This window comes from Aquarana catesbeiana, linkage group LG11 (genome assembly GCF_042186555.1).
Source record: "Aquarana catesbeiana isolate 2022-GZ linkage group LG11, ASM4218655v1, whole genome shotgun sequence".
Taxonomy (NCBI): domain Eukaryota; kingdom Metazoa; phylum Chordata; class Amphibia; order Anura; family Ranidae; genus Aquarana; species Aquarana catesbeiana.
In genome coordinates, this window is record NC_133334.1 from 70465519 (window position 1) to 70481044 (window position 15526).

The following is a 15526-nucleotide window of genomic DNA, read 5'->3' on the forward strand; positions in this document are numbered from 1 at the left end:
TACTTATTTACAAAATTTTATAACAGAAACAAAGAAAACCTTTTTTTTTCTAAATTTTCGGTCTTTTTTCATTTGTTGCACAAGAAATAAAAACACCAGCAGTGATCAAATACCACCAAAAGAAAGCTCTATTTGTGGGAACAAAATTATAAAAAAATTGTTTGGGTCAGTGTAGCATGACCGCGCAATTGTCATTCAAAGTGCAACAGCGCTGAAAGCTGAAAATTAGACTGGGAAGGAAGGGGGTGTCAGTGCCTGGTATTGAAGTGATTACGGAGGTTGGCTCTTTTGAAATTCAGTGTATTTGTATTCCCCTTATGTTTCCTATTTGTGTAATTTATACTAAAACCAATTGGCCTGTGATCGCTGTTTCCTAAATTGCCCCGTATTTCCACATCTGTGATCAGGTCTGTATTGTTGGTAATCAGTAGGTCTAGTAACGCTTTCTTTCTAGTTGGTGCATTTACCATCTGACCCATGAAATTGTCCTGCAAGACATTTAGGAACTGGCGAGCCTTAGATGAATGCACAGTTCCTTCCATCCAGTCTTTTTCTGGATAATTAAAATCCCCCATTATAATGACACTTTCCATTCTTGCCGCTAATCCAAATTGTGATAGGAGGTCCGCCTCCTCCTCCTCCCTCTGGTTAGGGGGCCTATAGCATACTCTCAGTATTACTTTCCCCTTAGTTTCCTCCCTTTGTAGCTCTACCCATAAGGATTCTACTTCCTCCCTTGCTCCCTTAGTGATGTCATCTCTCAATATTGAACCCTACAGACTAAGACTGGGATGCCATTAAAGATCATGTGTATGTAAAGGCAGGTGTCCCAATACTTTTGACAATGTAGTGTATATAGAAACACTGCTAGGGGAATCGGCTCACAATCAAACTCCTCTTAACCCTCCAACTCCACAGATTTGCTGCACTGATAGCACTAATAGTGTACATGCATACAACCGAGGTCCACCAGCGAAGTTTTACAGAAGACAGCACATAATAGCTATCAAAAGTATCTTGATACCTTTTGCTTATTATGGCAAAAAGTCATGAGGCTAAGCCTTATTAAAAAGGAAAAAAGAAAGAAAACCTGCGCTACCAAGCAAAAATTAGTGTGACTGCAGCTGCAACAAAAACCACAAATATCAATAAGGTGAAAAATTTAAATAAAAAGAAAAAAATGTGTGCGCTTGCATTAGATACTTAAATCTTAGCTTAGTCTTAGCCTTATTAACCTGTTACCCAGTTCCACTGTCTGCATGATACAGATGCTGGGAATAGGCTGAGGGTGTATACTAAAGCCTAGCACACACGATCAGAATATCATACAAAAAATACCGCTTTTGAAGCGTTCGTACGATAATCTGATCGTTAGTACACAGCTTTCCTCCTAAATTATCAGAAGGGATGAACACGAACATTTTTCTCGTACCATACCAGATCGTACCATTTTCGTTAAATCAGTAGTTTTCGCCCGAAAATACAATACAAACACATTACATAACTTCAGAATTTTTATTCTGTTTTACAAGAATTTTTGAACTTTGGCAACCTATTCATTTTCAATATGAGACAAAAAAAATAATTATCCCATCGGGTCTACTAGGCATAAGCTGAGCATGGGCTGCAGACAGTGTACACAAGAAATGCTAGCAGACACGTAAAAGCTGGGTATAAATAGAGGGGAAATAAGTGTTACACCTTCTCTTTACAGGCACTACTTTTCTAAACCACTAGCCGACCAGCGTGCGACGATGTACGTCGGCACAATGGCACGGCTGGGCAATTGGGCATACAGGTACGTCCCCTTTAAATCGCAGCATTGTGAGCGTGCCCGCCGCATACTCCGTGACCATGCTCGCGGGTCCCGTGGACTCGATGTCCGCCGGGGGCCTGCGATCGTGTCACGGAGTGGAAGAATGGGGAAATGCCTTTGTAAACAAGGCATTTCCCCGTTCTGCCTAGTGACATGACAGGGATCTACTGCTCCCTGTGATCGGGAGCAGTGATCGCTGTTATGTCAGTGGTAGCCCATCCCCTCCACAGTTAGAATCACTCCCTAGGACACAATTAACCCCTTGATCGCCCCCTAGTGTTTAACCCCTTCCCTGCTAGTGTCATTTACACAGTAATCAGTACATTTTTATAGCACTGATCACTGTATAAATGACAATGGTCCCAAAATGGTGTCAAAAGTGTCCGATGTGTCCGCTATAATCTCGCAGTCACGATAAAAATCGCTGATCGCCGCCATTACTAATAAAAAAATATTATTATAAAAATGCCATAAATCTACCCCCTATTTTGTAGATGCTCTAACTTTTGCACAAACCAATCAATATACGCTTATTGCGATTTTCTTTACCAAAAATATGTAGAAGAATACATATCGGCCTAAACTGAGAAAGACATTTTTTTTTATATATATATATATATTTTTTGGGGATATTTATTATAGCAAAAAGTAAAAAAATACTTTTTTTTCAAAATTGTGGCTCTTTTTTTGTTTATAGCGCAAAAAATAAAAACTGCAGAGGTGGTCAAATACCACCAAAAGAAAGCTCTATTTGTGGGAAAAAAAAGGACGTCAATTTTGTTTGGGTACAACATTGCACAACAGCGCAATTGTCAGTTAAAGTGACGCAGTGCCGAATGGCAAAAAGTGCTCTGGTCTGGAAGGGGGTAAATCCTTCCGGGGCTGAAGTGATTAATTAAAGTGCCCCCCCAATACAACTGACAACAGCAATGGAAGCATAATTTAAAATCAATAAACTTAATAATAGTTACTCTAGATGCTCTTTCTTTTTTTACATGTACATGGTACAGCAGGCACATATCAGGAATATGTTGGGTTTACATATTCTTTAATTCCAATAGAGTGAGAACTGGTGCATGTGCAAGATCAAGCAAGATCCCCCTGGAGGGCACTGGGGACAGAAACTTCCTAGGGGCATTTGTGAAGTCCTGGCTATTTTTTACCAGTGCCAACAGACCAGGAAGTGGGCAGACATAAACTGTAAGCAACAGCAAAAATCTGTAATTTAAGAAGCTGTAAGATGATTTGATGTCAGCACGCATGAGTCATTTTTACCCCCCAGATCACACCTCTGCGTGCTGCATGTGGGAAGCCTATTTATTTCAATAGGCTTCCCTACCTGCAAGAAACACAGAGAAAGAAGTCCCCGGACCTTTTATAGAATCGCACCACACCAAACCGCATGGTGCTGCAGCACCATGAAGTTTGGCGCAAGTGAAAACGCACGCGGTTGCCAATGCATGAAGTTGCCATTAAGAATTAATGGCACCATTGCGCCTGCAAGTGTAGCACATTTCCTGCGTGTCTGGAAAGTGCGTAATTTTGCTTGCGTTCCCAACAATCAGTGATGTGAATCTAACCTTGGTGAAAGAGGGGGAAGGTCCAATTTAAATAGCAACAAAGTTGCTTTAGGTAACAAAAGCTAAAACTTGACTTTTTACTAGTTAATTCTGACTTATTCAGGCTTCATTTACACTTGAACTACTTTGACCGCTGCCCATGGGAAAACACAAAATGCTGAAAAATCACGCCACGATTTTACTGCGATTTTGCCACGATTTTAGTGAAAAAACAAAGGATTTCAAAGTCAGTAAGGCTCCGTTCACACCATGGTGTTCCGCAGGGCAGGACTTAGGGTGGTGGGGGCCCCTGGGCTTGAGTCACTTTGGGGCCCTACCCTTCCATACATATGCACAGTTCTATAAAACAGAAATAGAAAAGGATAAGGTGCGCCAGACTCAGTGCAGTATTAAAGAACTTCCGTTTAATTGGACAAGACAAAACAGCCAAATGGCTACTCATAAAAGTAGATAATATATAAGTGTATAAGTGGGGGATACTGTACTGGTATGCGTCCTGGGTCCTCGATTAATAAAAGCAATAAAAATGGATAAAATGATAATTACCGTATTTATCGGCGTATAACACGTGCCGGCGTATAACACGCACCCCAAGTTTAGGAGGGAATTTTAAGGAAAAAAACTTTTAGGAGGGAAGTTGAAGGAAAAAAACTTACATTTAAATGCCCATCAATGCAGCCTTATCAGCCTTGTCAGTGTCATTGCAGCCTTGTCAGTGTCAGTGTAGCCTTGCCCCAGTGTCATTTGCAGCCTTGTCAGTGTCATTGCAGCCTTGTCAGTGTCAGTGTAGCCTTGCCCCAGTGTCATTTGCAGACTTGTCAGTGTAGCCTTGCCCCAGTGTCATTGCAGCCTTGTCAGTGTCAGTGTAGCCTTGCCCCAGTGTCATTTGCAGACTTGTCAGTGTAGCCTTGCTCCAGTGTCATTGCCGCCTTGTCATTGCAGCCTTTCAGTTTAAAAATGTTGCCGCCGCGATACAGAGATGGCTTTTGGATGATCTCGGCGGCTCTCAGCGGCTTTCGCCCGCTCTCAGCGGCTTTTGCCCGCTCTCGGCGGCTTTCAGCCTCTCTGTGGCTCTCGGTGGCTTTCGGCCGCTCTCAGCCGCTCTCGGCAGCTTTCGGAACGGGCGGGGCCCCCTATTGGCCGGGGCCCATGGGCTTGAGCCCCGTCAAGCCCAATGGAAAGTCCGGCCCCGGCGTTCCAGATCATGGGCGGAATCAATTCGATTCTGCCCACGATCCCAAATCGCCGCAAAACGCACAATGCGCTTGCGTTCCCCATTACTTTCAATGGCGCCCCAGTTGCAGCGCAATTTTGCCGCAATTGTCGCCAACGAATCACGGTAAAAATGCGCAAACATAATAGCGGGATTCCTGTCGCCCAAAAGAAGTTCTGGAATGCCATGGTGTTGGTGGAGCTTTACCCACAGCGACTAATCAGAAATTATTTTAACCAGGTCACAACCAGACGCCGCAGTTATACTGCGGCAGGATGGCTCCCCTGGGAGAGCTGTCATAGCTGTACGTCAGCCCTTTAAGACGCTGTAGGAGGCGCTTGCATGCCCACAGCGCGTCCCCAGGGGCCAATGCGAGTGCCCGGCTGGTGCGATGACCGCCAGGCACCCAAGATCACTCATGACAGAGCAAGAACCAAGATCTGTGTGTGTAAACACACAAATCCCGGTTTTCTCAGGGGTAGGAGAGAGATTGTGTGTTCATACTAAGTATGAACACCGATCTCACTCCTCCCCTAGTCAGTCCCATTCCCCCTTACAGTTAGAACACACCTAGGAACACAGTTAACCCCTTGATCACCCCCTAGTGTTAACCCCTTCCCTGTCAGTGACATGTATACAGTAATCAGTGCATTTTTTTAGCACTGATCGCTGTATGAATGTCACTGGTCTCAAAAATGTGTCAAAAGTGTCCGATTAGTCTGTCGCAATATCGCAGTCCCAATAATAATAATAATCGCTAATCGCTGCCATTACTAGTAAAAAAAAAAAAAAATGCCATAAATCTATCCCCTATTTTGTAGACGCTATAACTTTTGTGCAAACCAATCAATATACGCCTATTGCGATTTTTGTTACCAAAAATATGTAGAAGAATACATATCGGCCTAAACTTTTTTTTTTTTTTAATTTGGGATATTTATTATAGCAAAAAGTAAAAGATATTGTGTTTTTTTCAAAATTGTCGGTCTTCTTTTGTTTATAGCGCACAAAATAAAAATGGCAGAGGTGATCAAATACCACCAAAAGAAAGCTCTATTTATGGGAAAAAAAGGATGTAACTTTTGTTTGGGTACAAGGTCGCGCGACCACGCAACTGTCAGTTAAAACGTAGCAGTGCTGTATCGCAAAAAAATGGCTTTGTCAGGAAGGGGGTAAATTCTTCTTTGGCTGAAGTGGTTAAAAAAGAAAACTGAAAATCTGACTCTCCTATAAGCATTTTTACTCCACTTTGCTATTAAACCCCTAGTAACAATTTAGTAGATTCAGCTTTACTAAGCTTGTAAAGAATACGCTGTATGAACACATTCTCACGGTCCTGCCTGGAAGAATACAATGGACTGTGTTACAATCATAGTCTTTTCGGTTCCCAGGAGCTCCCATCCCCCAATTTGTACACACAGCTTGTACTTCAAATCAATTGCATCTTGTATATAGAAAGAAGTGAACATACAACTGGAAATGTAATCAGAATGCAATACCTTCTTATTTCTAGTGCTTCTCTATCTTTTCTGCTTTACAGTCTCCTGAATGTCAACACTACAGTCTGCTCTATGCACTGCAGCAAATCAGCTGGACCCCAAAGCAATACCTTGTGTTGTCTTACCCTCTCTCTGCCTCTCTCTTCCTGTCATGCTTGTTCTTGCTGGCGAATCTATTCCTAATCCTGTCATTGGATCCCAGCCACAAAGTCCCAGCCCTGTGCTTCTGGAAATGTGACACCCGCAGCCTGTGCATAGTGCAGCTACTTATCTCTTTCTTCCATAATCAATACAAAAGCTGTTCGCTTGCTGTTGTTTACTATAGCGACTGTGATAAAAGGAGTTTTTGACTTTCTTTTGTAGTTTTACACTGGCAGCGGGCAAGCTTGGTTCATTCCAGATGGTTTGGAGGACATACCAGATGTTCCAATATTGGAAGGACAGTCCCTCTTTTGAAGAACATATCATACAGATGTTCCTACTTCAGAGGGACATTCCCTCTTTTGGAGGACATACCGTACAAATGATCCTTTTTTGTTGTGACAGTCCTTATTTTGAAGGATATACCATACAGATGTTCCTGCTTCAGTGGGACGATCCCTCTTTTGGATCACCAGAAAATGAGGTGTGTTTTAAAATCGCCACCATCCCTAAACAATAACAGATACAAAAAGAAATGCTCCACTTGAGATTTTGAAGGCAATTGCCTTCAAAATCCCAAATAAGGCAATTCTATTTGTATCTCTTCTGGAAGACATACTATACAGATATTCTTACTTTGGATGGACAGTCCCTCTTTTGAAAGACATACTGTACAGATGTTACTAGTTTAGAGGTGCAATCCCTCTTTTGGAGGACATATCATACAGATGTTCCTACTTTGGAGGGGCAGTCCCATTCCTTGAGGAAATACTCGCTTATCCATGTCTTTATGGACCCTGCTTTGTGCACTGGTCCAAATCATTTGTTGGAGGAGGGATTATGGTAAAGATACACTAAAATGAATTTAGCTGCACACAAACACAATTGTACAAAGTGGAGATTGTGACGTCACTGCTCCATCACTCCCTCCCCTCGTCCAATCAGAGAACGCTTTGCACTCATTCAGGGCATGCAAAGGGTTCTCTGTTCTCCAAATGGTGACCAGAAGCTAAAGGAATCACTGTAGTGTATTAGTGCTGCTTACTACAGTGATTTCCAGCTTTAACAGCGATTCCACAGGTATGGCACATACGTACATTCATTGGTCCAAGTTGCACCAAGAAAAACCCTGTGGGTGGAACAACTTCATAGGGATGTGACCTGGGAGGAGATAGGCTGAAGTTGCTCTTCATTTATAGATTTGGCCCATCTTTCATTATTAAAAATTGTCATACCTTAAATTGGTTCTAAAGGCAGAAGGTTTGTTTTATCTCCTTAGCCCCCGTAATATTTACCTGAGCCTCATCTCAATCCAGTGATATTGCACAAGAGCCTCGGCTGTCCAGGACTCTACCTCATGTCCCGCTGCTGTCAATCAAAGTCAGTGAGCCAATGAGGAGAGATGGCGCAGGGCCGTGCTGTGGTTCTGTGTCTGAATGGACACACAGAGCAGCAGCTTGGCTCACGTGCCCCCATAGCAAGCTACCTGCTGTGGGGGCACTCGGCAAGAGGGAGGGGCCAGGAGAGCTGGTGAGGGACCTGAGAAGGGGGCATCTGGGCTGCTCTGTGCAAGACCACTACACAGAGCAGGTAAGTATGACATGTTTGTTATTTTTTAAACAAAAAAACAAGATTTTAATATCACTTTAACCACCTGCCATCCGCGCTATGGCCGAATGACGGTCACAGCGTGGACCTGAATTCCCGGGAGGCCGTCATATGACGGCCTCCCCTGTGCATGTGCAGGGCGCGCGCCGAGCACGCTGTGATTACCGAGTCACTGAGATTCGGCTGATCACCGATCCAAGTAAGGGGCCGGTCCCGGCCCCTTACCATGTGATCAGCTGTCAGCCAATGACAGCTGATCACATGATGTAAACAAAAGATCGGTAAAAAAAGCCTATCACCGGATCAGATGAGAGGGACAAAGGTCCCGAAGAGGAAGAGGCACATCTGCCTCATCTGTGCTTCTTAACAGTGCCACCTAACAGTGCCCACAGTGCCACCTAATAGTGCCCAAAGTGCCACCTAACAGTGCCCACAAGTGCCACCGAACAGTGCCCACAAGTGCCACCGAACAGTGCCCACAAGTGCCAGCTATCAATGCCCATCAGTAGTGCCATTCAGTGCCACCTAGCAGTGCTGCCTATCAGTGTAACAGATCAGTGCCCATTATTGCCACCCATCAGTGCCCATCACTGCCACCCATCAGTGCCCATCACTGCCGCCTATCAGTGTCCATCAGTGCTGCCTCATCAGCGTACATCAATGAAGGAGAAAAATTACCTGTTTTAATTTTTTTATAACAAAATATAAAAAAATATATATATTTTTTTTTAAAATTCAGACTTTTTACATTTTTTTAACAAAAAATAAAAACCGCAGAGGTGATCAAATACCACCAAAAGAAAGCTCTATTTGTGGGGAAAAAAATGATAAAAATTTCATTTGGGTACAGTGTTGTATGACCGCGCAATTGTCATTCAAAATGTGTCAGTGCTGAAAGCTGAAAATTGGTCTGGATAGGAGGGGGGTTTAAGTGCCCAGTAAGCAAGTGGTTAAAGGGGTTGTAAACCTACGTGTTTTTTCACCTTAATGCATCCTATGCATTAAGGTGAAAAAACACCTGGCAGTGACCGGCCCCCCAGCCCCCCTGTTTTACTTACCTGAGCCCTAGAAATTGACCCACGGGGACGCACTGTCTCTCTGCCTGGGGTTCTCGGCTCTTGATTGGATAGACTGATAGCAGAACAGCCATTGGCTCCCGCTGCTGTCAATCAAATCCAATGACGCGGGCACCGGGGGTGGGGCCGAGTCCTGCATTCGGCCTCTATGGGCGCCGAATGCTGGACTCGGGAGCGCACCCACAAGGCAACCCCCCCCAGAAGAGCGCTTCTAGGAGGAGGAGCTGCGAGAGCTGCAGAGGGACCCCAGAAGACGAGGTTCGGGGCCACTCTGTGCAAAACGAGCTGCACAGTGGAGGTAAGTATGACATGTTTGTTATTTTTTTTTTTAAAAAAAACATCGAACCCTTATGCCGCGTACACACGAGCGGACTTTACGGCAGACTTTGCCCGGCGGACTTTTCGACTGACTTTACGACGGACTTTCTGAATGAACGGACTTGCCTACACACAATCAACCAAAGTCAGTCAAATTCGTACGTAATGACGTACGACTGTACTAAAACAAGGAAGTTCATAGCCAGTAGCCAATAGCTGCCCTAGCGTGGCTTTTTGTCCATCGAACTAGCATACAGACGAGCGGACTTTTCGACCAAACTCGAGTCCGTCGGATAGATTTGAAACATGTTTCAAATCTAAGTCCGTCCAACTTTTGAGAAAACAAAGTCCGCTGGAGCCCACACACGATCGAATTGTCCGACGAAATCCCGTCCGCCAGGCAAAGTCTGCTGTAAAGTCCGCTCGTGTGTACGCGGCATTACAATCACTTTAAATTCAAGTGGATTTCCACCCTCCCTCACATATTTTGTTTTTTACAAACTCTTGAACATATCTCATCTGATACACAATATCAGTAAACCATGAAGATATTACTGATCCAAGCGCTCAAAGGGACAAATAGTTTAAATGCACACCAGCAGCTATTATAAATAAAATCAATCAATAAAATATGCTAAAAAAACAAAACAGTCATTTCAGCATTAACAGCGCTAAAAGTGCAATGAAGAAAAAGTCTTTTGGAGGTTCAATCCACTACAGCATATAGAAAGAAAGTCCCCATGCAAAATAAATGAAAAATAATAGATGTGCTCCGTAACCCTTGGTAACCGGGACTCGGTTTTATTTATCTGGATACCATCACCAACACCTTGTGCGTCAAAAGTCCCCGTTGGTAATGCACTCATGAGACATCAGTAAAAAACGGGCCCTGTACCTCCATACACTATGATATCTGTTCAGATCTTCCCAAAACGATAGACTAGACACTGAAGCCTGTCACCACCTCTGCTTTGGACCTGGCTCCTATCCGCAGATAGATCACTTTCTCAAACAGTAGTTCATAAATGCAAGGAAAGAAGGGGGAGCTGGCATAGCGTAATACTATTTATTTAATAGAAAACCAAACACACGGTAATAACTGCAAGGGAGTCGTGTAGTCACGCCCTAACACGTTTTGTTATCACGTCTTCGTCGGAGGACTTTTTTTTTGTATAAATACCGTAGTCACATAGATACCAATTTATTGTTGAAAGATGTATTGGATATCATTTTTACAAGCACTTTAATACCACTGTTATGTATGCATTGTTCACTTCATTTCAAATCACTGATTCACTTTATTGAGACATCACACTTTATATGCAGTATCATTGCTGTATATGCACCAAGCCATATCATAACATTTAATCTTTTATTATATTAAGTCACTTTGCACAGGAATATCGCACCATTTATATTATCCTTATTTTTTTCTGGTCTTGAGTAGCAGCTGTTCCATCATTCTAGACCAATGCAGAGATTTATACTTGAACACATTCTGTAAATTAAAGCTGCAGATGAACATGTAGCAACTATGGCATTTATATACATGAGCAGACGCATCCACACTGTGGATGGGAAGCCACTGATTTTAATTTATTTTAATAAAACTTATTTTAATGTACTACACTATGGGAGCCCTTTTCTTCCTCCCTCTGAGGACCCATATCTGAGAAGTTGTGGAGTGACCCCTAGGAGGTGCTGACCGGTGTATAACACCCCCAATTGTGTGGAAACAGCTGTAGCAGCCTATTCAACCAACACTGGGAACGCTGGGAGAGCTGAGGAGAAAGTCTATCCACGGTACCCACATAAGCCTATTACCCCTACAGGGGTAACAACTTCTGGTAAGTGGGGACCCAACGGGGGGAGCACTACAAGTCACTTGGTTTGTTGAGCACCGAAGTCACCTGAAAGAGCTGGAACTGGCTACTCTGGAATTATATTCTTCATTATTATATCCACGTGTTATTTTTATCACTTTTTGGGACTTATATGCTGATTTTTTTACATACACATTGTGTGTGGGACTATATATGTTTTTATAATTTTTAATTCACATGTTTGTGTATGGGACTTCACTATTTAGTATTGGTTTATTTATTTTTTTTTTTTTGTTTCAATGTTTTTATTGAAGTTTTTAATACAACAAGGAAAATACAATACAACAATGAGATGGTACATGGATATTACAGTTTGGATGTATACAGTACATTTGCAGTACAATAACGAAGTTTTATGATCATTAAACTACACGACTGAGAGGAAGAACCAAACCAAGTAAGGAAAAGGTAAGGAAGTCTTCAAGTAAAGTAGGAGGATGTCTCCACTGGCGGCTATTGGGGTAAGGTGTGAGTATCATGGCGAGTGTAAAAGATAGGTATTCTGAAATACGCTCCCCTAACATCTAAACACCCCTGTTGGGTTCTAACTGTGTGTGGATGGGGGGAGCTAATGATCTCGATAGGCTTCGTCAGAAAGAGGTGTATTTAACCTGTATGATGGTTTGGTATATGCTGTGCCAGTAGGACAAAGTAGTTGATTAGTTAGCTACTGATGGAATGTAATTGGGGAAGCACCTCTGTCACCAAATGGCCTTACAATGAGGGGATTAATATCTCTTAGGGACCTAATGTAATATACAACCTTAGGCAGAGGCAGTATATGGGGGTGGATAGGGATATGAGGGTGGATAGAGGCATGAGGGAACCTGTCCCCTGCGAGTGTATAGTATAGGCAGTGAGTGTTTTGTGGAATACCCCGGGTTGGGTAGAGGTGTGTTAGTGTAGGGAATTGCAGTAATCGGCTGTGGTTTATTTTTTCACTTATAATTACAGTTTTGGACATTTTTGGTTATTTCATTTATATAACACTGTCATTATGGTCTTTTAAGTTTACATTATTGGCTTACTAGACATATATGTATATTTTTGCATTATGTGTTGAGATTGACACATGATTAGATTTGTTTGACAACTTACAACAATTATTTGGGTTCACTTTAGGTATATATGCACTAGCACATTTTTTACATTCACTCTGACGTGCACACATATATACACCTAGCCCTATTGGGATAGGCTCCCCCCTCCCTTTTAAAGGCTGGGCATACAGCTAATTATCCCCATACCTTGTAGGGTAGCGCCACTCACCCCATCTTTTACGCATCCAAGCTACTACTTGTCACGTTTTTTAGTACTATGTCTACCACATCATTATCTTGTGAAATGGGAAATGTTGTTTTTCCAGGTCAAAGTTCAAACTGATTAGCCAAGCAAAGCATATAAAAACAAATCCCATATTAATGGTTGTGTTCTGTGTTGAAAACAGAAGCCTACAATCCTAACAGTGCCCCTATTGTGGCATTCACAGTCCACCCTTTGTTTCATTGAGTGCTACATTTGTACATTGATGAATTGCTTTCCATTTATGCAGATTTTTTAATGCTGAAACCCTAGTAGGTTTAGTCAATGGAACCCTGTGTGTGATGTAGTCATCATATATTGTGGTACATATATTTTTTAAGCCTCCTACACACGATCGGACTTTCCGTCAGGAAACGTTCGATGACAGGCTGATGGCGGAAAATCGGACCATGTGTATGCTCCATCGGACAATTGTTGTCGGATTTTCTGCGGACAAATGTTGGATAGCATATTTTCAAATTTTCCGCAAACAAATGTGTGTTGTTGGATTTTCCGATTGTGTGTACACAAGTCCGTCGGACAAAAGTCCAAAGTACAAACACGCATGCTCGAAAGCAAGGACAAGCCAGAAGCGGTCGGTCTTGTAAACTAGCGTTCGTAATGGAGAATTAACATTCGTGACGTGGCAAATTATGAAATCTCCAAATGCAGCGCACAATTCTCTTCTTCTTTAATGGGATAATAATGAAGCTGCTTTGCTGGTGATACTGATGGAGTTATTGCAAATGAATTTTCAAAGGCTTTTTTTTTCTAGTGATATCAAGAATAATATTATTACGCTTTTTTTTTTTTTTTTTTTTGGAGCAAGTTACCACAACACCATTATCCCTTACTTTTTAGGATCAAAGATACAACTATGTTGGTGTCCCTTGTCAATTTTACATTGTATTTTTTTAAATGTAACTGTAACTTAAATGTACTCCCAAACTGCCATTTGAAGTAAAACACATAGCCAAGTATTACTGTATTCTACACAATTGTTTTATTGTGCATTAAAAAAAAGAAAACAAATAAAATTAGACATGCTACCTGCCAATAGAACTTAACCAAAAAGTGCATTCTATGCATCCAAAAATATAGAAAATATACCAAATCAAATCATTATTCAACCAAAAAAATAATGTCAAAGCAATAACTCCAAGGCCAATAATAAATAACATGTTATCTCCTCCGATTCCGCAACATGTCTGGTTGACGAACGGCTGTTTAGAAACGAATTGAAAAGCACGGAACAAAAAGTGCGAAATGAAAAGTGCGAATCAACACTCACCAAACTTCTACTAACACGAAATTAGCAGAAGGAGCCCAAAGGGTGGCGCTAAAGAGCTGAAAAACAACGTAGTACGTCACTGTAACGATATCACGTACGGGACATGAAAAGCTGTAGCTAGCTGCCATCTTGTGTGGAAGTAGCCATGACAGTTTGGCTAACCATGTAACATTACAGAGAAATCTGAACTCCCTCCTCCCTCCTCCCTTGTCTTAGGAATTCAAAGCTTTTTAAGTTAAAAAGGTTATCTCAACAGAGAAAACAGAACCAGGCTAGGTCAGTAAACTGCACGTTGAAAGGACAGAGTGTTCAGGCCTGTCGTAAAACTGTCACCCTCTCCATTCAGAGACCCAACAGGCCCCGGTTGTAAATTGTCTGAATACACATCCAACTTAAAACCGTGGAATAAGTATGAAATTTCAGCATGTTTCATAACTTCTGACTCAGTAATAGCACAGCCATAATATGGACATATTTAGTTTCCTCAGATAATATGTAACGTTTCAAGTCCAGACACCCCTATGTCAGGTCATATGGGAAACCACTGGTACCACTTATTCCTCCTAAGCCGACTATACATTATAGATATGCCATGTTTAGACTTGTTTTGAAGGAAATCTCACGTTGAATAATAATAGGGATATTTGGAGTCTGTGAACACTATAGATGCAGATATATGAATATGTATTACAAAATCTACCTGGGACGTGGTCATGAGTGTAGACACCTCCCAGCAACCAACCCCTAAACAAGATGACCAGAAGATTGGTCACTGGTCACTGTCAACACCCCCTGTGATTTGACAGAAAAGAGGAGATGCCAAGACAATGGGCAGTTCTCCTTTTACCATCCAAGAAGAAACATCTACCAAGTCAAGAACTGATTACCTAGCTCATCGATCGAACTCTGATCAACCCTCAGACATTAATTGCAAGTTTTCTTTATTACCAATTCTACCTTATTGCTCTGTGGCTGTATATTGCCTTTATCTTTTTGAAACATCTTTTTTCTGTAAATATTTTATTTGCACCAACTTTGACCTTTTCATAATAAACCCTTATGTTGAAAAGTGTTAACCTTGTCTCTAAAGCTCTTAATGTAAGCTATAAACGAACCTGCCTCTTGAAGGGCGCTACTGTTGTAGAGTAAGACTCTGAGCAGACCTGTCTGTGGTGGCAGTGTGTGTGGCAGACGCTTATTCTAAAATTATAATTGGTATTGCTAAAATTACGAGTCTCCCCCGGCTCGGTCTTTTAAACGGGGGTGGTGACAGTTAAAGGGTTAGCCCAGTGACAATCACTCTCAGGCTGCTCGCACCTAGATTGTGGTCCCGCAAGCTGGAAAATCTTTGTGCTGGGCGCAGCTGAGAGTGGCATTATTACGTAAGTGACAGCGTGGTGTGAGGTTGGCCGGGCCTTCGTTGCAAGTTAGCGAGGAGGGCAGGGATCTGACACCGCGTTCATCACATATTGGCTGGCAGCGTAGCGGGATAGTTTCACATTAAGAGCATTCAGTGCATTGTTAGGAATTAGCTCTGCATTGAAGGATTGTAACCTTTGTGGAAACAGTCCTTAGAGACAAGCTGGTGCATATTTTTTTATTTTTATTTTTTCAAGAGAGACATACAGCAACAGCTCTTTCCTACACCTTCTTCCTATCTCTTCTTTCTGTTCTATCTTTTCTACTTGCAAAATGTCTGGGTTATCAGCATATAAAAAGATGAGCAAGAATGAACTGGCTGTTGAGTGCACAGGAAGAGGAATTGACATTGGTGGCAAAAATCGTGAAGGCTTGATACA

The 15526-nt window shown here is 42.2% G+C and overlaps 1 protein-coding gene across 4 annotated transcripts in view; it reads right to left on the minus strand.

Annotated features, from left to right (window-relative positions):
* Positions 1–15526, minus strand: part of BBOX1 (gamma-butyrobetaine hydroxylase 1) — a 198349-nt gene that overhangs the window by 154133 nt on the left and 28690 nt on the right. Inside the window, exon 1 of one of the 4 annotated variants that reach the window (XM_073604543.1) lies at positions 6234–6364. The exons of 1 other annotated variant lie outside the window; for it this stretch is intronic. The gene's annotated coding sequence lies outside the window, so the exon portion shown is untranslated. Of the gene's footprint in view, positions 1–6108; positions 6365–15526 lie in introns of those variants that run through there. 2 more of the 4 variants (XM_073604545.1, XM_073604544.1) reach the window with 2 other exon arrangements.